The sequence below is a fragment of the Bombina bombina genome, chromosome 6 (assembly GCF_027579735.1).
Source record: "Bombina bombina isolate aBomBom1 chromosome 6, aBomBom1.pri, whole genome shotgun sequence".
Classification (NCBI taxonomy): Eukaryota; Metazoa; Chordata; class Amphibia; order Anura; family Bombinatoridae; genus Bombina; species Bombina bombina.
This window is the reverse complement of record NC_069504.1, coordinates 726,756,888-726,779,051: the sequence shown is the minus strand read 5'-3', so window position 1 is coordinate 726,779,051 and position 22,164 is coordinate 726,756,888. Positions and strand designations below refer to the sequence as shown.

Genomic DNA, 22,164 nt, shown 5'->3' with positions numbered 1-22,164 from the left:
GTGTTTTTGCTTTACTTTTGTTATGGAAAATAAATATATCTTTATGTAATTTAAGCCAAAGGGTGTGTGTTTGGGTTTTTGAAATTTGCTGTAAAGTGTTAGCCACTCAATAACCAGGTTTACTTTTAAAGAATCTAAATGGAATAGATTTCTTTCATGTAATTAGCAAGAGTCCATGAGCTAGTGACGTATGGGATATACATTCCTACCAGGAGGGGCAAAGTTTCCCAAACCTCAAAATGCCTATAAATACACCCCTCAACACACCCACAATTCAGTTTTACAAACTTTGCCTCCCATGGAGGTGGTGAAGTAAGTTTGTGCTAGATTGTACGTTGATATGCGCTTCGCAGCAGGCTGAAGCCCGGTTTTCCTCTCAGAGTGCAGTGAATGTCAGAGGGATGTGAAGAGAGTATTGCCTATTTGAATACAATGGTCTTCCTCTAGGGGATCTATTTCATAGGTTCTCTGTTATCGGTCGTAGAGATTTCTTCTCCTACCTCCCTTTTCAGATCGACGATATACTCTTATATACCATTACCTCTACTGATTCTCGTTTCAGTACTGGTTTGGCTATCTACTATATGTAGATGAGTATCTTAGGGTAAGTAAGTCTTATTTTATTTATGACACTCTAAGCTATGATTGGGCACTTTATATGTAAAGTTATAAATATATGTGTTTAAACTTATATTTGCCATGATTCAGGATAATCAGTATTCCTTCATTCAGACTGTCAGTTTCATTATTTGGGATAATGCATATGAATAAATAATTTTCTCTTGTTAAGTGTATCCAGTCCACGGATCATCCATTACTTGTGGGATATTCTCCTTCCCAACAGGAAGTTGCAAGAGGATCACCCACAGCAGAGCTGCTATATAGCTCCTCCCCTCACTGCCATATCCAGTCATTCTCTTGCAACTCTCAACAAAGATGGAGGTCGTGAGAGGACTGTGGTGTTTTATACTTAGTTTATTTCTTCAATCAAAAGTTTGTTATTTTTAAATGGTACCGGAGTGTAGAAGAAGAATCTGCCTGCGTTTTCTATGATCTTAGCAGAAGTAACTAAGATCCTTTGCTGTTCTCACATATTCTGAGGAGTGAGGTAACTTCAGAGAGGGAATGGCGTGCAGGTTCTCCTGCAATAAGGTATGTGCAGTTAATATTTTTCTAGGGATGGAATTTGCTAGAAAATGCTGCTGATACCGAAGTAATGTAAGTAAAGCCTTAAATGCAGTGATAGCGACTGGTATCAGGCTTATTAATAGAGATACATACTCTTATAAAAGTGTATTTTAAAACGTTTGCTGGCATGTTTAATCGTTTTTTATATATGTTTGGTGATAAAACTTATTGGGGCCTAGTTTTTTCCACATGGCTGGCTTGAATTTTGCCTAGAAACAGTTCCCTGAGGCTTTCCACTGTTGTAATATGAGTGGGAGGGGCCTACTTTAGCGCTTTTTTGCTTCTTCCTGCATGATCCAGGACTTCTCTGAAGGGCTCAAAAGGCTTCAAAAGTCGTATTGAGGGAGGTAAAAAGCCACAGTAGAGCTGTGGCAGTTGTTGTGACTGATTGAAAAACGTTTTTGTCATTTGTTATTCCGTTTTTGGTATTAAGGGGTTAATCATCCATTTGCAAGTGGGTGCAATGCTCTGCTAACTTATTACATACACTGTAAAAATTTCGTTAGTGTAACTGCCTTTTTTCACTGTTATTTCAAATTTGGAAAAAATTTGTGTTTCTTAAAGGCGCAGTAACGTTTTTTATATTGCTTGTAAACTTGTTTTAAAGTGTTTTCCAAGCTTACTAGTCTCATTGCTAGTCTGTTTAAACATGTCTGACACAGAGGAACCTACTTGTTCATTATGTTTGAAAGCCATGATGGAGCCCCATAGGAGAATGTATTGATTTCACCTTAAACAGTAAAGATCAGTCTTTATCTATAAAAGAATTATCACCAGAGGGTTCTGTCGAGGGGGAAGTTATGCCGACTAACTCTCCCCACGTGTCAGACCCTTCGCCTCCTGCTCAGGGGACGCACGCTAGTATGGCGCCAATTACATCAGGGACGCCCATAGCGATTACCTTGCAGGACATGGCTGCAATCATGAATAATACCCTGTCAGAGGTATTATCTATATTGCCTGAATTAAGAGGCAAGCGCGATAGCTCTGGGGTTAGGAGAGATACAGAGCGCGCAAATGCTGTAAGAGCCATGTCTGATACTGCGTCACAGTATGCAGAACATGAGGATGGAGAGCTTCAGTCTGTGGGTGACATCTCTGACTCGGGGAAACCTGATTCAGAGATTTCTAATTTTAAATTTAAGCTTGAGAACCTCTGTGTATTGCTTGGGGAGGTATTAGCTGCTCTGAATGACTATAACACAGTTGCAATTCCAGAGAAATTGTGTAGGCTGGATAGATACTATGCGGTGCCGGTGTGTACTGATGTTTTTCCTATATCTAAAAGGCTTACAGAACTTATTAGCAAGGAGTGGGATAGACCCGGTGTGCCCTTTTCCCCACCTCCTATATTTAGAAAAATGTTTCCAATAGACGCCACTACACGGGACTTATGGCAGACGGTCCCTAAGGTGGAGGGAGCAGTTTCTACTTTAGCAAAGCGTACCACTATCCCGGTTGAGGACAGTTGTGCTTTTTCAGATCCAATGGATAAAAAATTGGAGGGTTACCTTAAGAAAAAGTTTATTCAACAAGGTTTTATTTTACAGCCCCTTGCATGTATTGCGCCTGTCACGGCTGCAGCGGCATTCTGGTTTGAGGCCCTGGAAGAAGCCATCCATACAGCTCCATTGAATGAAATTATTGACAAGCTTAGAACGCTTAAGCTAGCTAACTCATTTGTTTCTGATGCCATTGTTCATTTGACTAAACTAACGGCTAAGAATTCCGGATTCGCCATCCAGGCGCGTAGGGCGCTATGGCTTAAATCCTGGTCAGCTGACGTGACTTCAAAGTCTAAATTACTCAACATTCCTTTCAAGGGGCAGACCTTATTCGGGCCTGGCTTGAAGGATATTATTGCTGACATTACTGGAGGCAAGGGTCATACCCTTCCTCAGGACAGGGCCAAATCAAAGGCCAAACAGTCTAATTCTCGTGCCTTTCGAAATTTCAAGGCAGGAGTAGCATCAACTTCCTCTGCTTCAAAACAAGAGGGAACTGTTGCTCATTCCAGACAGGCCTGGAAACCTAACCAGTCCTGGAACAAGGGCAAGCAGGCCAGAAAGCCTGCTGCTGCCCCCAAGACAGCATGAAGGAACGGCCCCCAATCCGGAAACGGATCTAGTGGGGGGCAGACTTTCTCTCTTTGCCCAGGCGTGGGCAAGAGATGTTCAGGATCCCTCGGCGTTGGAGATCATATCTCAGGGATATCTTCTGGACTTCAAAGCTTCTCCTCCACATGGGAGATTTCATCTTTCAAGGTTATCAGCAAACCAGATAAAGAAAGAGGCATTCCTAAGCTGTGTGCAAGACCTCCTAGTTATGGGAGTGATCCATCCAGTTCCGCGGACGGAACAAGGACAGGGGTTTTATTCAAATCTGTTTGTGGTTCCCAAGAAAGAGGGAACCTTCAGACCAATCTTGGATCTAAAGATCTTAAACAAATTCCTCAGAGTTCCATCATTCAAAATGGAAACTATTCGGACCATCCTACCCATGATCCAAGAGGGTCAGTACATGACCACAGTGGATTTAAAGGATGCCTACCTTCACATACCGATTCACAAAGATCATCATCGGTTCCCAAGGTTTGCCTTTCTAGACAGGCATTACCAATTTGTAGCTCTTCCCTTCGGGTTGGCCACAGCCCCGAGAATTTTTACAAAAGTTCTGGGCTCACTTCTGGCGGTTCTAAGACCGTGAGGCATAGCGGTGGCTCCTTATGTAGACGACATCCTGATACAGGCGTCAAGCTTTCAAATTGCCAAGTCTCATACAGAGATAGTTCTGGCATTTCTGAGGTCGCATTGGTGGAAAGTGAACGTGGAAAAGAGTTCTCTATCCCCACTCACAAGAGTCTCCTTCCTAGGGACTCTTATAGATTCTGTAGAGATGAAAATTTACCTGACGGAGTCCAGGTTATCAAAACTTCTAAATGCTTGCCGTGTCCTTCATTCCATTCCACGCCCGTCAGTGGCTCAGTGCATGGAAGTAATCGGCTTAATGGTAGCGGCAATGGACATAGTGCCATTTGCGCGCCTGCATCTCAGACCGCTGCAATTATGCATGCTAAGTCAGTGGAATGGGGATTACTCAGATTTGTCCCCTCTACTAAATCTGGATCAAGAGACCAGAGATTCTCTTCTCTGGTGGCTATCTCGGGTCTATCTGTCCAAGGGTATGCCCTTTCGCAGGCCAGATTGGACGATTGTAACAGATGCCAGCCTTCTAGGTTGGGGTGCAGTCTGGAACTCCCTGAAGGCTCAGGGATCATGGACTCAGGAGGAGAAACTCCTCCCAATAAATATTCTGGAGTTAAGAGCAATATTCAATGCTCTTCTATCTTGGCCTCAGTTAGCAACCCTGAGGTTCATCAGATTTCAGTCGGACAACATCACGACTGTGGCTTACATCAACCATCAAGGGGGAACCAGGAGTTCCCTAGCGATGTTAGAAGTCTCAAAGATAATTCGCTGGGCAGAGTCTCACTCTTGTCATCTGTCAGCTATCCACATCCCAGGCGTAGAGAACTGGGAGGCGGATTTTCTAAGTCGTCAGACTTTTCATCCGGGGGAGTGGGAACTCCATCCGGTGGTGTTTGCCCAACTAGTCCATCGTTGGGGCAAACCAGAACTGGATCTCATGGAGTCTCGCCAGAACGCCAAGCTTCCTTGTTACGGATCCAGGTCCAGGGACCCGGGAGCGACGCTGATAGATGCTCTAGCAGCTCCTTGGTTCTTCAACCTGGCTTATGTGTTTCCACCGTTTCCTCTGCTCCCTCGACTGATTGCCAAAATCAAACAGGAGAGAGCATCAGTGATTCTGATAGCGCCTGCGTGGCCACGCAGGACCTGGTATGCAGACCTAGTGGACATGTCATCACTTCCACCATGGACTCTGCCTCTGAGGCAGGACCTTCTAATACAAGGTCCTTTCAATCATCCAAATCTAATTTCTCTGAGACTGACTGAATGGAGATTGAACGCTTGATTCTATCAAGGTGTGGCTTCTCCAAGTCAGTCATTGATACCTTAATACAGGCACAAAAGCCTGTCACCAGGAAAATCTACCATAAGATATGGCGTAAATATCTTTATTGGTGTGAATCCAAGAGTTACTCGTGGAGTAAGGTTAGGATTCCTAGGATATTGTCCTTTCTCCAAGAGGGTTTGGACAAAGGCTTATCAGCTAGTTCTTTAAAGGGACAGATCTCTGCAGAGGTTCCAGACGTCCAGGCATTTTGTCAGGCTTTGGTTAGGATTAAGCCTGTGTTTAAAACTGTTGCTCCCCCGTGGAGCTTAAACTTGGTTCTTAAAGTTCTTCAGGGAGTTCCGTTTGAACCCCTTCATTCCATTGATATTAAACTTTTATCTTGGAAAGTTCTGTTTCTGATGGCTATTTCCTCGGCTCGAAGAGTCTCTGAGTTATCTGCCTTACATTGTGATTCTCCTTATCTGATTTTTCATTCAGACAAGGTAGTTCTGCGTACCAAACCTGGGTTTTTACCTAAGGTGGTTTCTAACAGGAATATCAATCAAGAGATTGTTGTTCCATCATTGTGTGCATAATCTGGACGTAGTCCGTGCCTTGAAGTTTTAATTACAGGCTACTAAAGATTTTCGTCAAACATCTGCCCTGTTTGTCGTTTACTCTGGACAGAGGAGAGGACAAAAAGCTTCGGCAACCTCTCTCTCCTTTTGGCTTCGGAGCATAATACGCTTAGCCTATGAGACTGCTGGACAGCAGCCCCCTAAAAGGATTACAGCTCATTCTACTAGAGCTTTGGCTTCCACCTGGGCCTTTAAAAACGAGGCCTCTGTTGAACAGATTTGCAAGGCTGCGACTTGGTCTTCGCTTCACACCTTTTCAAAATTTTACAAATTTGATACTTTTGCTTCTTCGGAGGCTGTTTTTGGGAGAAAGGTTCTACAGGCAGTGGTTCCTTCCGTTTAAGTTCCTGCCTTGTCCCTCCCATCATCCGTGTACTTTAGCTTTGGTATTGGTATCCCACAAGTAATGGATTATCCGTGGACTGGATACACTTAACAAGAGAAAACATTATTTATGCTTACCTGATAAATTTATTTCTCTTGTAGTGTATCCAGTCCACGGCCCACCCTGTCCTTTTCAGGCAGGTCTAAATTTTAATTAAACTACAGTCACCACTGCACCCTATGGTTTCTCCTTTCTCGGCTTGTTTCGGTCGAATGACTGGATATGGCAGTGAGGGGAGGAGCTATATAGTAGCTCTGCTGTGGGTGATCCTCTTGCAACTTCCTGTTGGGAAGGAGAATATCCCACAAGTAATGGATGATCCATGGACTGGATACACTACAAGAGAAATAAATTTATCAGGTAAGCATAAATTATGTTTTTTCCTTACCTTAAAAATTTTCAATTGACTTTTTTCCCTGCGGGCTGTTAGGCTCGCGGGGGCAGAAAATGCTTCAATTTATTGCGTAATTCTTGGCGCAAACTTTTTTGGCGCAAAATTTTGTCATTTCCGGTGCCATAGTTGACGCCGGAAGTTTGTTCGTGGTTGCGTAATTTTTTTACTTATGTGTGTTAGACGTTTTTTTTGCGCCAAAAAATGTGGGCGTCATTATTGACGTCAGAGGATGTGGCGTCATACTTGGCGCCCAAAAATATGGGCATTGTATTTGGCGCCAATAATGTGGGCGTCATACTTGGCGCCAAAAAATGTGGGCGTCATTCTGGTCTCCACCTTTTTTCACATTATTTAAGTTTCACTTTTTCATTGCTTCTGGTTGCTAGAGGTTTGTTTATTTTGCATCTTTTCCCATTCCTGTCATTTAAGGAATTTGATCATTTTGCTTTATATGTTGTTTTTTTTTCTATTACATATTGCAAGATGTCACAACCTGACCCTGGATCAGAGTCTACTTCTGGAAAGACGCTGCCTGATGCTGGTTCTACCAAAGTTAAGTGCATTTGTTGTATACTTTTGGTAACTGTTCCTCCGGCTGTAGTTTGTGTTAGTTGTCATGATAAGCTTTCTAACGCAGATCGTGTCTCCATTAGTAATAATCCTTTACCTGTTGTTTTTCCTTCAACATCTAATGTTCAGGATGTCCCTGTTAATGTAAAAGAATTTGTTTCTAATTCTATTAGAAAGGCTCTGTCTGTTATTCCTCCATCCAGTAAACGTAAAAGGTCTTTTAAAACTTCTCATATTTCAGATTAATTTTTAAGTGACCGCCATCATTCTGACTTATCTGTTTCTGATGAGGATCTATCTGGTTCAGAAGATTCTGCTTCAGATATTGACACTGATAAATCTTCATATTTATTTAAGATGGAGTTTATTCGTTTTTTACTTAAAGAAGTGTTAATTGCATTAGATATGGAGGAGTCTAGTCCTCTTGATACTAAATCTACTAAGCGTTTAAATTCAGTTTTTAAACCTCATGTAGTTATTCCAGAAGTTTTTCCAGTTCCTGATGCTATTTCAGAAGTAATTTCTAGGGAATGGAATAGTCTGGGTACTTCATTTACTCCTTCTCCAAGGTTTAAGAAATTGTACCCTGTGCCATCTGATAGATTAGAATTTTGGGACAAAATCCCTGAAGTTGACGGGGCTATCTCTACTCTTGCTAAACGTACTACTATTCCTACGGCGGATAGTACTTCCTTTAAGGATCCTTTAGATAGGAAGCTTGAATCCTTTCTAAGGAGAGCTTATTTGTGTTTAGGTAATCTTCTTAGACCTGCTATTTCTTTGGCTGATGTTGCAGCTTCCACTTTCTGGTTGGAGGCTTTAGCGCAACAAGTGTCAGACCATAATGCTTATAGCATTGTTAAACTTCTTCAACATGCCAATAACTTTATTTGTGATGCCATTTTTGATATCATTAGAATTGATGTCAGGTATATGTCTTTAGCTATTTTAGCTAGAAGAGCTTTATGGCTTAAATCTTGGAATGCAGATATGACTTCTAAGTCAACTTTGCTTTCTCTTTCTTTCCAAGGTAATACATTATTTGGTTCACAGTTGGATTCTATAATTTCAACTGTTACGGGGGGGAAAGGAACCTTTTTGCCTCAGGACAAAAAATCTGAAGGTAAATATAGGGCTGCTAATCGTTTTCGTTCCTTTCGTCAGAATAAGGAACAGAAGCCTGACCCTTCCCCTAAAGGAAAGGTTTCCGTTTGGAAACCTTCTCCAGTCTGGAATAAATCCAAGCCTTTTAGAAAGTCAAAACCAGCTCCCAAATCCGCATTAAGGTGCGGCCCTCATTCCAGCACAGCTGGTAAGGGGCAGGTTACGATTTTTCAAAGATATTTGGATCAATTCGATTCACAGTCTTTGGATTCAGAACATTGTTTCACAAGGGTACAGAATAGGTTTCAAGGTAAGGCCGCCTGTGAGAAGATTTTTTCTCACGCATTCCAGTAAACCCAGTGAAGGCTCAGGCATTTCTGAAATGTGTTTCAGACCTAGAGTTGGCTGGGGTAATTGTGCCAGTTCCAGTTCTGGAACGGGGTCTAGGTTTTTACTCAAATTTATTCATTGTACCAAAGAAGGAGAATTCCTTCAGACCAGTTCTGGATCTAAAAATATTGAATCGTTATGTAAGGATACCAACATTCAAAATGGTGACTTATAAGGACTATTCTGCCTTTTGTTCAGCAAGGGCATTATATGTCTACAATAGACTTACAGGATGCATATCTTCATATTCCAATTCATCCAGATCACTATCAGTTCCTGAGATTCTCTTTTCTAGACAAGCATTACCAGTTTGTTGCCCTTCCGTTTGGCCTAGCAACAGCTCCAAGGGTCTTTTCAAAGGTTCTTGGTTCCCTTCTCTCTGTAATCAGAGAGCAGGGTATTGCGGTATTTCCTTATTTGGACGATATCTTGGTACTTGCTCAGTCTTTACATTCTGCAGAATCTCATACGAATCAACTTGTGTTGTTTCTTCAAAGACATGGTTGGAGGATCAATTTACCAAAGAGTTCCTTGGTTCCTCAGACAAAGGTAACCTTTTTGGGTTTTCAAATAGATTCAGTGTCCATGACTTTGTCTCTAACAGAAAAGAGACGTCTGAAGTTGGTTTCAGCTTGTCGAAACCTTCAGTCTCAATCATTCCCTTCAGTAGCTTTGTGCATGGAAATTCTAGGTCTCATGACTGCTGCATCGGACGCGATCCCCTTTGCTCGCTTTCACATGAGACCTCTCCAGCTTTGTATGCTGAACCAGTGGTGCAGGGATTATACAACGATATCACAATTAATATCCTTAAATCCCAATGTTCGATCTTCTCTGACTTGGTGGTTGAATCACCATCGTCTAATTCAAGGGGCCTCTTTTGTTCGTCCAACCTGGACTGTGATCTCAACAGATGCGAGTCTTTCAGGTTGGGGAGCTGTATGGGGATCTCTGACAGCGCAGGGGGTTTAGGAATTTCAGGAGGCGAAATTACCAATCAACATTTTGGAACTCTGTGCGATTTTCAGAGCTCTTCAGTTCTGGCCTCTTCTGAAGAGAGAATTGTTTATTTGTTTTCAGACAATGTCACAACCGTGGCGTATGTCAATCATCAAGGTGGGACTCACAGTCCTCTGGCTATGAAAGAAGTATCTCGGATACTTGTATGGGCGGAATCCAGCTCCTGTCTAATCTCTGCGGTTCACATCCCAGGTGTAGACAATTGGGAAGCGGATTATCTCAGTCGCCAGACGTTACATCCGGGCGAATGGTCTCTTCACCCAGAGGTATTTCTTCAGATTGTTCAAATCTGGGGACTTCCAGAAATAGATCTGATGGCCTCTCATCTAAACAAGAAACTTCCCAGGTATCTGTCCAGTTCCAGGGATCCTCAGGCGGAAGCAGTGGACGCATTGTCGCTTCCTTGGAATTATCAACCTGCTTATATCTTTCCGCCTCTAGTTCTTCTTCCAAAAGTGATTTCCAAAATTCTAATGGAACGTTCGTTTGTATTGCTGGTGGCTCCAGCATGGCCTCACAGGTTTTGGTATTCGGATCTCGTTCGGATGGCAAGTTGCCAACCTTGGACACTTCCGTTAAGGCCAGACCTTCTATCTCAAGGCCCATTTTTCCATCAGGATCTCAAATCATTAAATTTGAAGGTATGGAGATTGAACGCTTGATTCTTAGTCATAGAGGTTTCTCTGACTCAGTGATTAATACTATGATACAGGCTCGTAAGTCTGTGTCTAGAAAGATTTATTACCGAGTCTGGAAGACTTACATTTCTTGGTGTTCTTCTCATAAATTCTCTTGGCATTCTTTTAGAATTCCTAGGATTTTACAGTTTCTTCAGGATGGTTTGGATAAGGGTTTGTCTGCAAGCTCTTTGAAAGGTCAAATCTCTGCTCTTTCTGTTCTTTTTCACAGAAAGATTGCTAATCATCCTGATATTCATTGTTTTGTACAGGCTTTGGTTCGTATCAAGCCTGTCATTAAGTCAATCTCTCCTCCTTGGAGTCTTAATTTGGTTCTAAGGGCTTTACAGGCTCCTCCGTTCGAACCTATGCATTCTCTGGATATTAATTTACTTTCTTGGAAAGTGTTGTTCCTTTTGGTCATCTCTTCTGCTAGAAGAGTTTCTGAGTTATCTGCTCTTTCTTGTGAATCTCCTTTTCTGATTTTTCATCAGGATAAGGCGGTGTTGCGGACTTCATTTCAATTTTTACCTAAGGTTGTGAATTCTAACAACATTAGTAGAGAAATTGTTGTCCCTTCATTGTGTCCTAATCCTAAGAATTCTATGGAGAGATCTTTACATTCTTTGGATGTAGTAAGAGCTTTGAAATATTATGTTGAAGCTACTAAAGGTTTTAGAAAGACTTCTAGTCTATTTGTTATCTTTTTTGGTTCCAGGAAAGGTCAGAAGGCTTCTGCTATTTCCTTGGCATCTTGGTTAAAGTCTTTGATTCATCATGCTTATGTAGAGTCGGGTAAGTCCCCGCCTCAAAGGATAACGGCTCATTCTATTAGGTCAGTTTCTACTTCCTGGGCTTTTAGGAATGAAGCTTCTGTTGATCAGATTTGCAAAGCAGCAACTTGGTCTTCTTTGCATACTTTTACTAAATTCTACCATTTTGATGTTTTTTCTTCTTCTGAAGCAGTTTTTGGTAGAAAAGTACTTCAGGCAGCTGTTTCAGTTTGATTCTTCTGCTTATAATTTCAGTTTTTTTCATTATAAGATTAAAACTTTTTGATTTGGGTTGTGGATTATTTTTTCAGCGGAATTGGCTGTCTTTATTTTATCCCTCCCTCTCTAGTGACTCTTGCGTGGAAGTTCCACATCTTGGGTATCTGGTATCCCATACGTCACTAGCTCATGGACTCTTGCTAATTACATGAAAGAAAACATAATTTATGTAAGAACTTACCTGATAAATTCATTTCTTTCATATTAGCAAGAGTCCATGAGACCCACCCTTTTTGTGGTGGTTATGATTTTTTTGTATAAAGCACAATTATTCCAATTCCTTATTTTTGATGCTTTTGCTCCTTTCTTATCACCCCACTTCTTGGCTATTCGTTAAACTGAATTGTGGGTTTGGTGAGGGGTGTATTTATAGGCATTTTGAGGTTTGGGAAACTTTGCCCCTCCTGGTAGGAATGTATATCCCATACGTCACTAGCTCATGGACTCTTGCTAATATGAAAGAAATGAATTTATCAGGTAAGTTCTTACATAAATTATGTTTCTTCTGTTGTGTGATCAGTCCACGGGTCATCATTACTTCTGGGATATAACTCCTCCCCAACAGGAAATGCAAGAGGATTCACCCAGCAGAGCTGCATATAGCTCCTCCCCTCTACGTCACTCCCAGTCATTCTCTTGCACCCAACAACTAGATAGGGTGTGTGAGAGGACTATGGTGATTATACTTAGTTTTTATAACTTCAATCAAAAGTTTGTTATTTTACAATAGCACCGGAGCGTGTTATTGCCTCTCTGGCAGAGTTTGAAGAAGAATCTACCAGAGTTTTTACTATGATTTTAACCGGAGTAGTTAAGATCATATTGCTGTTTCTCGGCCATCTGAGGGAGGTAAAAGCTTCAGATCAGGGGACAGCGGGCAGATGAATCTGCATTGAGGTATGTAGCAGTTTTTATTTTCTGAATGGAATTGATGAGAAAATCCTGCCATACCGTTATAATGACATGTATGTATACTCTACACTTCAGTATTCTGGGGATGGTATTTCACCGGAATTACTCTGTTAAAAGTACATTAAACCTTTTAATAGGTATTTATTATGTTAAACGTTTTTGCTGGAATGTAGAATCGTTTGCATTTTCTGAGGTACTGAGTGAATAAATATTTGGGCATTATTTTTCCACTTGGCAGTTGCTTGTTTTAATTGTGACAGTTTCGTTTCTCTCTCACTGCTGTGTGTGAGGGGGAGGGGCCGTTTTTGGCGCTCTTTGCTACGCATCAAAAAATTCCAGTCAGTTACTCTTGTATTTCCTGCATGATCCGGTTCATCTCTAACAGAACTCAGGGGTCTTCAAACTTCCTTGGAGGGAGGTAGATTCTCTCAGCAGAGCTGTGAGACTTATATATTGACTGTGATTAAAAACGTTGCTCTGTAATTTTTATGTTTCAAATTTAATTATTGTTACTTTACTAATGGGAACAAACCTTTGCTAAAAGTTGTGTTGTTTTTAAGGATTGATGCTATAACTGTCTTTCAGTTCATTATTTCAACTGTCATTTAATCGTTTAGTGCTTCTTTGAGGCACAGTACGTTTTTGTTAAATAAGATTGTAACCAAGTTGCAAGTTTATTACTAGTGTGTTAAACATGTCTGATTCAGAGGAAGATATCTGTGTCATTTGTTCCAATGCCAAGGTGGAGCCCAATAGAAATTTATGTACTAACTGTATTGATGCTACTTTAAATAAAAGCCAATCTGTACAAATTGAACAAATTTCACCAAACAGCGAGGGGAGAGTTATGCCGACTAACTCGCCTCACGTGTCAGTACCTGCATCTCCCGCCCGGGAGGTGCGTGATATTATGGCGCCTAGTACATCTGGGCGGCCATTACAGATAACATTACAAGATATGGCTACTGTTATGACTGAAGTTTTGGCTAAAACCTAACCAGTCCTGGAACAAGGGCAAGCAGGCCAGGAAACCTGCTGCTGCCCCAAAGACAGCATGAACCGAGGGCCCCCGATCCGGGACCGGATCTAGTGGGGGGCAGACTCTCTCTCTTCGCCCAGGCTTGGGCAAGAGATGTTCAGGATCCCTGGGCGCTAGAGATCATATCTCAGGGATACCTTCTAGACTTCAAATTCTCTCCCCCAAGAGGGAGATTTCATCTGTCAAGGTTGTCAACAAACCAGATAAAGAAAGAAGCGTTTCTACGCTGTGTACAAGATCTGTTATTAATGGGAGTGATCCATCCGGTTCCGCGGTCGGAACAAGGACAAGGGTTTTACTCAAACCTGTTTGTGGTTCCCAAAAAAGAGGGAACTTTCAGGCCAATCTTGGATTTAAAGATCCTAAACAAATTCCTAAGAGTTCCATCGTTCAAAATGGAAACTATTCGGACAATCTTACCCATGATCCAAAAGGGTCAGTACATGACCACAGTGGATTTAAAGGATGCTTACCTTCACATACCGATTCACAAAGATCATTACCGGTATCTAAGGTTTGCCTTCTTAGACAGGCATTACCAGTTTGTAGCTCTTCCATTCGGATTGGCTACGTCTCCAAGAATCTTCACAAAGGTTCTGGGTGCCCTTCTGGCGGTACTAAGACCGCGAGGAATTTCGGTAGCTCCGTACCTAGATGACATTCTGATACAAGCTTCAAGCTTTCAAACTGCCAAGTCTCATACAGAGTTAGTTCTGGCATTTCTAAGGTCGCATGGATGGAAAGTGAACGAAAAGAAGAGTTCTCTTTTTCCTCTCACAAGAGTTCCATTCTTGGGGACTCTTATAGATTCTGTAGAAATGAAGATTTATCTGACAGAAGACAGATTAACAAAGCTTCTAAATGCATGCCGTGTCCTTCATTCCATTCAACTCCCGTCAGTAGCTCAATGCATGGAGGTGATCGGCTTAATGGTAGCAGCAATGGACATAGTACCCTTTGCACGTCTACATCTCAGACCGCTGCAATTGTGCATGCTGAGTCAGTGGAATGGGGATTACTCAGACTTGTCCCCTACTCTGAATCTGGATCAAGAGACCAGAAACTCTCTTCTATGGTGGCTTTCTCGGCCACATCTGTCCAGGGGGATGCCATTCAGCAGGCCGGACTGGACAATTGTAACAACAGACGCCAGCCTACTAGGTTGGGGCGCTGTCTGGAATTCTCTGAAGGCTCAGGGACAATGGAATCAGGAGGAAAGTCTCCTGCCAATAAACATTCTGGAATTAAGAGCAGTTCTCCATGCCCTTCTGGCTTGGCCCCAGTTAAAAACTCGGGGGTTCATCAGGTTTCAGTCGGACAACATCACGACTGTAGCTTACATCAACCATCAAGGAGGGACAAGAAGCTCCCTAGCAATGATGGAAGTATCAAAGATAATTCGCTGGGCAGAGTCTCACTCTTGCCACCTGTCAGCAATCCACATCCCGGGAGTGGAGAACTGGGAGGCGGATTTCTTGAGTCGCCAGACTTTTCATCCGGGGGAGTGGGAACTTCATCCGGAGGTCTTTGCCCAAATACTTCGACGTTGGGGCAAACCAGAGATAGATCTCATGGCGTCTCGCCAGAACGCCAAACTTCCTCGCTACGGGTCCAGATCCAGGGATCCGGGAGCGGTTCTGATAGATGCCTTGACAGCACCTTGGAACTTCGGGATGGCTTATGTGTTTCCACCCTTCCCGCTGCTTCCTCGATTGATTGCCAAAATCAAACAGGAGAGAGCATCAGTGATTCTAATAGCGCCTGCATGGCCACGCAGGACTTGGTATGCAGATCTAGTGGACATGTCATCCTGTCCGCCTTGGTCTCTACCTCTAAGACAGGACCTTCTGATACAGGGTCCATTCAAACATCAAAATCTAACTTCTCTGAAGCTGACTGCTTGGAAATTGAACGCTTGATTTTATCAAAACGTGGTTTTTCTGAGTCGGTTATTGATACCCTGATACAGGCTAGGAAGCCTGTTACCAGAAGGATTTACCATAAGATATGGCGTAAATACCTATACTGGTGCGAATCCAAAGGTTACTCCTGGAGTAAGGTTAGGATTCCTAGGATATTGTCCTTTCTACAAGAAGGTTTAGAAAAGGGTTTATCGGCTAGCTCATTAAAGGGACAGATCTCAGCTCTGTCCATCTTGTTACACAGGCGTCTGTCAGAAAATCCAGACGTCCAGGCCTTTTGTCAGGCTTTAGCTAGGATCAAGCCTGTGTTTAAAACTGTTGCTCCGCCATGGAGTTTAAACTTAGTTCTTAACGTTTTACAGGGTGTTCCGTTTGAACCCCTTCATTCCATTGATATAAAATTGTTATCTTGGAAAGTTCTGTTTTTAATGGCTATTTCCTCGGCTCGAAGAGTCTCTGAGTTATCAGCCTTACATTGTGATTCTCCTTATCTGATTTTTCACTCAGACAAGGTAGTTCTGCGTACTAAACCTGGGTTCTTACCTAAGGTAGTCACTAACAGGAATATCAATCAAGAGATTGTTGTTCCATCCTTGTGTCCAAATCCTTCTTCAAAGAAGGAACGTCTTCTACACAATCTGGATGTAGTTCGTGCCCTCAAGTTCTACTTGCAGGCAACTAAGGATTTTCGACAAACGTCTTCCCTGTTTGTCGTGTACTCTGGTCAGAGGAGAGGTCATAAGGCTTCGGCTACCTCTCTCTCCTTCTGGCTTCGTAGCATAATTCGTTTAGCCTATGAGACTGCTGGACAGCAGCCTCCTGAAAGAATTACAGCTCATTCTACTAGAGCTGTGGCTTCCACTTGGGCCTTTAAGAATGAGGCCTCTGTTGAACAGATTTGCAAGGCTGCAACTTGGTCTTCGCTTCATACTTTTTCCAAATTTTACAAATTTGACACTTTTGCTTCTTCGGAGGCTATTTTTGGGAGAAAGGTTCTTCAGGCAGTGGTTCCTTCTGTATAATGAGCCTGCCTATCCCTCCCGTCATCCGTGTACTTTTGCTTTGGTATTGGTATCCCAGAAGTAATGATGACCCGTGGACTGATCACACATAACAGAAGAAAACATAATTTATGCTTACCTGATAAATTCCTTTCTTCTGTTGTGTGATCAGTCCACGGCCCGCCCTGTTTTAAGGCAGGTAAATATCTTTTAAATTATACTCCAGTCACCACTTCACCCTTGGTTTCTCCTTTCTCGTTGATTCTTGGTCGAATGACTGGGAGTGACGTAGAGGGGAGGAGCTATATGCAGCTCTGCTGGGTGAATCCTCTTGCATTTCCTGTTGGGGAGGAGTTATATCCCAGAAGTAATGATGACCCGTGGACTGATCACACAACAGAAGAAAGGAATTCATCAGGTAAGCATAAATTATGTTTTTTACTTTTTTTATTTTTTTTAATGTAACAATAGATTCTGCAGCTCTACAGAGGGTACTAAATATAGATGCTATACAGAGAAATGCAAACTGGAACAGGAGGTTAAAAGGACAGTCTACACACTACAAATGTACTTGCATAATTGTAATCCTTGCTTAGTGATCATAGTCTAACAGATCACATTACAGGGCAGATTGCTTTGAAATAAGGTATGCAGCATCACTTAGTGCACAATGCGCAAAATGTTTGTCACGCCCGACACTAAGCCCAAAACCATATCCACAACGCCAGGGTAGTAGTGATGTCACAAGTAGGGGAGGGATAAGGTGGCCATTTAAAAATGGCTAGTGCTTCAAAAGCAATAATGGTTTTTGGCTGCATGGAGAAAAAAAATCCTCCTGGGGATAATGTTAGACTATGATCACTGAGCAAGGATTACAATTATGCAAGTATTTGTAGTGTAGATTGTGGTCTGTTGAGGTTTGGAGAAGTGATCTTTCTTCACAGAAGAACTTGCCCAAAATACCAGAGAATTTTTAGCATTTTTGCATTCCCTCCATTTAAACAGAAATAGAGCCTTTTTTTATTTACCTGTCAAAACTATATATTTGTAAGTAGACAAACCAATTTATTGATCTAGCCCATTTTGGTATATTTCATGCTACCATTTAACGGCCAAATGTGATCATATAAAAAATAATAACTTTCCTTCCTAATATGAGGAGAGTCCACAGCATTATTCCTTACTGTTGGGAAATACTGAGCCTGGCCACCAGGAGGAGGCAAAGACACCCCAGCCAAAGGCTTAAATACTCCCCCTACTAACCTCATATCCTAGTCATTCTTTGCCTTTCGTCACAGGAGGTTGTCAAAGAAGTGTCAGTAGATTCTGAGTAGTTCCTTATGAAGGGTATCTACCCTTCGAAATGGGACTGGAGTTTTAAGTAGTCTATCAGCCTCTCAGTGAGAGCATTGGCGAATGTTAGAGTCTGGAGATGCAAGGAGAGTCTTTCTTTCATGTAATTGGCAAGAGTTCATGAGCTAGTGACGTATGGGATATACAATCCTACCAGGAGGGGCAAAGTTTCCCAAACCTCAAAATGCCTATAAATACACCCCTCACCACACCCACAATTCAGTTTTACAAACTTTGCCCCCTATGGAGTTGGTGAAATAAGTTTGTGCTAAGATTTCTACATTGATATGCGCTTCTCAGCATTTTGAAGCCCGATTCCTCTCCGAGTACAGTGAATGTCAGAGGGATGTGAAGGGAGTATCACCTATTGAATGCAATGGTTTTCCTCACGGGAGATCTATTTCATAGGTTCTCTGTTATCGGTTGTAGAGATTCATCTCCTACCTACCTCTACTGATAACCGTTTCAGTACTGGTTTGGCTATCTGCTTTATGTGGATGGGTGTCTTTACTCTCAGCTATGGTTTGGCACTTTATGTATTTATATAAAGTTCTAAATGTATGTATTGTACTTATATTTGCCATGATTCAGGTTTCAGTATATTTCCTTTTGCAGACTGTCAGTTTCATATCTGGGAAATGCATTTTTTAGGAAAATTTATTTCTTACCTAGGGTATACGCTTTTTTCTATTGACTGTCATTTTAAATTTGCGGGCAGAATTAGGCTCGCGAGGGCGCAAAATGCCAAACTATATTGCGTCATTTTTGGCGCGAAGTTACGTCCGATGACGCAAATTGGTAATTTTCCGGTGTCTTTGTCGACGCCGAGTCCTTTCACAAGGTTGCGTCTTCAATTACGTGAGTGTGTCATTTCCGGATGTTGTTAGCGCCAAAAAATGTTCTCTGTTTGTTTGTGCGTCATACTTGGCGCCAAATATATTCATTATTTTAAACCCCATTCCTATATGCCTCTTGCCTTTTTTCTCTATCAGAGGCCTATGCTGTTTGCATTTTGTTCCCATGCCTGAAACTGCCATATAAGGAAATTATTAATTTTGCTTTATATGTTTTTTCTCTTACATTTGCAAGATGTCTCAATCTGATCCTGTCTCAGAAATCACTGTTGGAATTCTGCTGACTGATAACAGTTCTACCAAAGCTAAGTACATTTGTTGTAATCTTGTGGAGATTATATCTCCAGCTGTGGTTTGTAATAAGTTGTCATGATAAACTTTTACATGCAGAGAATGTGTCCATCAGTAATAGTACATTGCCTGTTGCTGTTCTTTTAACATCTAATGTACAAGATATACCTGTGAATTTATAAGAATTTATTGCTGATTCTATTCAGAAGGCTTTGTCTGCCATCCCGCCTTCTAATAAATGTAAAGGTCTTTTAAAACTTCTCTTAAAGTTGATGAAATTTCAAATGACTGACAACATACTGAATTATCCTCGTCTGATGAGGATCTATCTGATTCAGAAGATCCTTCTTCAGATATTGACACTGACAAATCTACTTATTTATTTAAAATGTACATTTGTTCTTTGTTGAAGAAGTGTTGATTATATTGGATATTGAGGAGACTAGTCCTCTTGATATTAAAACTAGTAAACGTTTAAATTCTGTTTATAAACCTCCTGTGGTTATTCCAGAGGTTTTTCCAGTTCCTTCTTTAAGGTTTGAAAAAATTGTATCCTTTGCCAGCAGTTAGATTGGAGTTGTGGGAAAAGATCCCCAAAGTTGATGGGGCTATCTCTACTCTTGCTAAACGTACTACTATTCCTACGGAAGATGGTACTTCTTTTAAAGATCATTTAGATAGGAAACTTGAATCTTATCTAAGGAAAGCTTATTTATTTTCAGGTCTTCTTATGCCTGCAATTTCTTTAGCTGATGTTGCAGCTGCTTCAACTTTTTGGTTGGAAACTTTAGTGCAACAAGTATCGGATCATTATTTGTCTAGCATTGTTAACTTGATTGAACATGCCAATAATTTCATTTGTGATGCCATTTTTTGATATCGTCAAAATTGATGTTAAATCTATGTCTTTAGCAATTTTAGCTAGAAGAGCTTTGTGGCTTAAATCTTGGAATGCTGATATGACTTCTTAGTCCAGATTGCTATCTCTTTCTTTCCAAGGTAATAAATTATTTGGTTCACTGGGGGGGGAAGGGTGTTTTTTTGCCTCAGGATAAAGATCTAAGGGTAAATCTAAAGCTTCTATAACCGTTTTCGTTCTTAAATAAGGGACAGAAACCTAATTCTTCCCCCAAGGAATCTGTTTCCAATTGGAAGCCGCCTTCAAATTGGAATAAATCCAAGCCATTTAAGAGATCAAAGTCAGCCCCAAGTCCGCATGAAGGTGCAGCCCTTATTCCAGCTCAGCTGGTAGGGGGCAGATTAAGGTTTTTCAAAGATATATATATATATATATATATATATATATATATATATATATATATATATATATATATATATATATATATATATATATATATATATATATATATATATATATATATATATATATATATATATATATATATATATATATATATATATATATATATATATATATATCAATTCGGTCCAAAATCATTAGATTCAGAATATTGTCTCTCAGGGGTACAGAATAGGATTCAGAGTAAGACCGCCTGTGAGAAGATTTTTTCTATTACGCATTCCAGCAAACCCAGTAAAGGCTCAGGCTTTCCTGAAGTGTGTTTCAGACCTGGAGTTATCTGTTTCAGGAACAGGGTCTGGCGTTTTATTCAAATCTATTTATTGTCCCAAAGAAAGAAAATTCATTCAGATCAGTTTTGGATCTAAAAATTTTGAATCGATATGTAAGAGTACCTTCAAAATGGTGACTATAAGGTCTATTCTGCCTTTTGTTCAGCAAGGGCATTATATGCCCACAATAGACTTACAGGATTGATATCTTCATATTCCGATTAATCCAGATCGCTATCAGTTCCTGAGATTCTCTTTTCTAGACAAGCATTACCATTTTGTTGCTCTTCCTTTTTGGCCTAGCGACAGCTCTAGGAATCTTTTCAAAGGTTCTCGGTGTCCTACTCTCTGTTATCAGAGAGCTGGGTGTTGCAGTGTTTCCTTATTTGGACGATATCTTGGTACTTGCTCAGTCTTTACGTTCTGCATAATCTCACACAAATCAACTACTGTTGTTTCTTCGAAGACATGGTGGGAGGATCAATTTACCAAAAAGTTCTTTGATTCCTCAGACAAGGTAACCTTTTTCGGTTTCCAGATACACAAGAGACGTTTGAAATTGGTTGCAGCCTGTCGGAACCTTCAGTCTCAGTAATTTCCTTCAGTAGCTATGAGTATGGAAGTTTTAGGTCTCATGACTGCAACATCAGACTCGATCCCCTTTGCTCGTTTTCATATGAGACCTCTCCAGCTTTGTATGCTGAACCAATGGTGCAGAGATTATACAAGGATATCACAATTAATATCCTTAAATCCCAATGTTTCACTTTCTGACTTGGTGGTTAGATCACCATCGTATAATTCTAGGGGCCTCTTTCGTTCATCCAACCTGGACTGTGATTACAACAGATGCAAGTCTTTTAGGTTGGGGAGCTGTTTGGGGATCTCTGACAGCATAAGGGGTTTGGAAATCTCAAGAGGCGAGATTACCAATAAATATTTTGGAACTCTGTGCGATACTCAGGGCTCTTCAGTTTTGGCCTCTGTTGAAGAGAGAACCGTTCATTTGTTTTCAGACAGACAATATCACAACTGTGACATATATCAATCATCAGGGTGGGACTCACAGTACTCAAGCTATGAAAGAAGTATCTCGGATACTTGTTTGGACGGAATCCAGCTCCCGTCTAATTTCTGGGGTTCATATAACAGGTATAGACAATTGGGAAGCAAATTACCTCAGTCTTTACATACAGGGGAATGGTCTCTCCACCCAGATGTGTTTTTTCAAGTTGTTCAGATGTGGGTGCTTCCAGAAATAGATCTGATGGCATCTCATCTAAACAAGAAACTTCCCAGGTAACGGTCCAGGTCCAGGGATCCTCAAGCGGAAGCAGTGGATGTGTTGACACTTCCTTGGTGTTATCAACCGGCTTATATTTTCCCGCCTCTAGTTCTTCTTCCAAGAGTGATCTCCAAAATCATCATGGAGCAATCGTTTGTGTTGCTGGTGGCTCCAGAATGGCCTCACAGGTTTTGGTATGCAGATCTTGTTCGGATGTCCAGTTGCCAACCTTGGCCACTTCCATTAAGGCCAAACTTTCTATCTCAAGGTCTGTTTTTCCATCAGGATCTCAAATCATTAAATTTAAAGGTATGGAAATTGAACGCTTAGTGCTTAGTCATGGAGCTCTTTCTGACTCCGTGATTAATACTATGTTGCAGGCTTGTAAATCTGTTTCTAGAAAGATTTATTATAGAGTTTGGAAGATTTACATTTCATGGTGTTCTTCTCATAAATTCTCTTGGTTTTCTTTTAGAATTCCAAGAATTTTTACAGTTTCTTCAGGATGGTTTGGATAAAGG

The 22,164-nt window shown here is 41.2% G+C and overlaps 1 protein-coding gene across 1 annotated transcript in view; it reads left to right on the top strand.

Moving 5' to 3' along the window:
• The window catches only part of SLC44A2 (solute carrier family 44 member 2), a gene marked incomplete in the record, with an annotated part of 587,432 nt that overhangs the window by 354,177 nt on the left and 211,091 nt on the right, over positions 1-22,164 (top strand).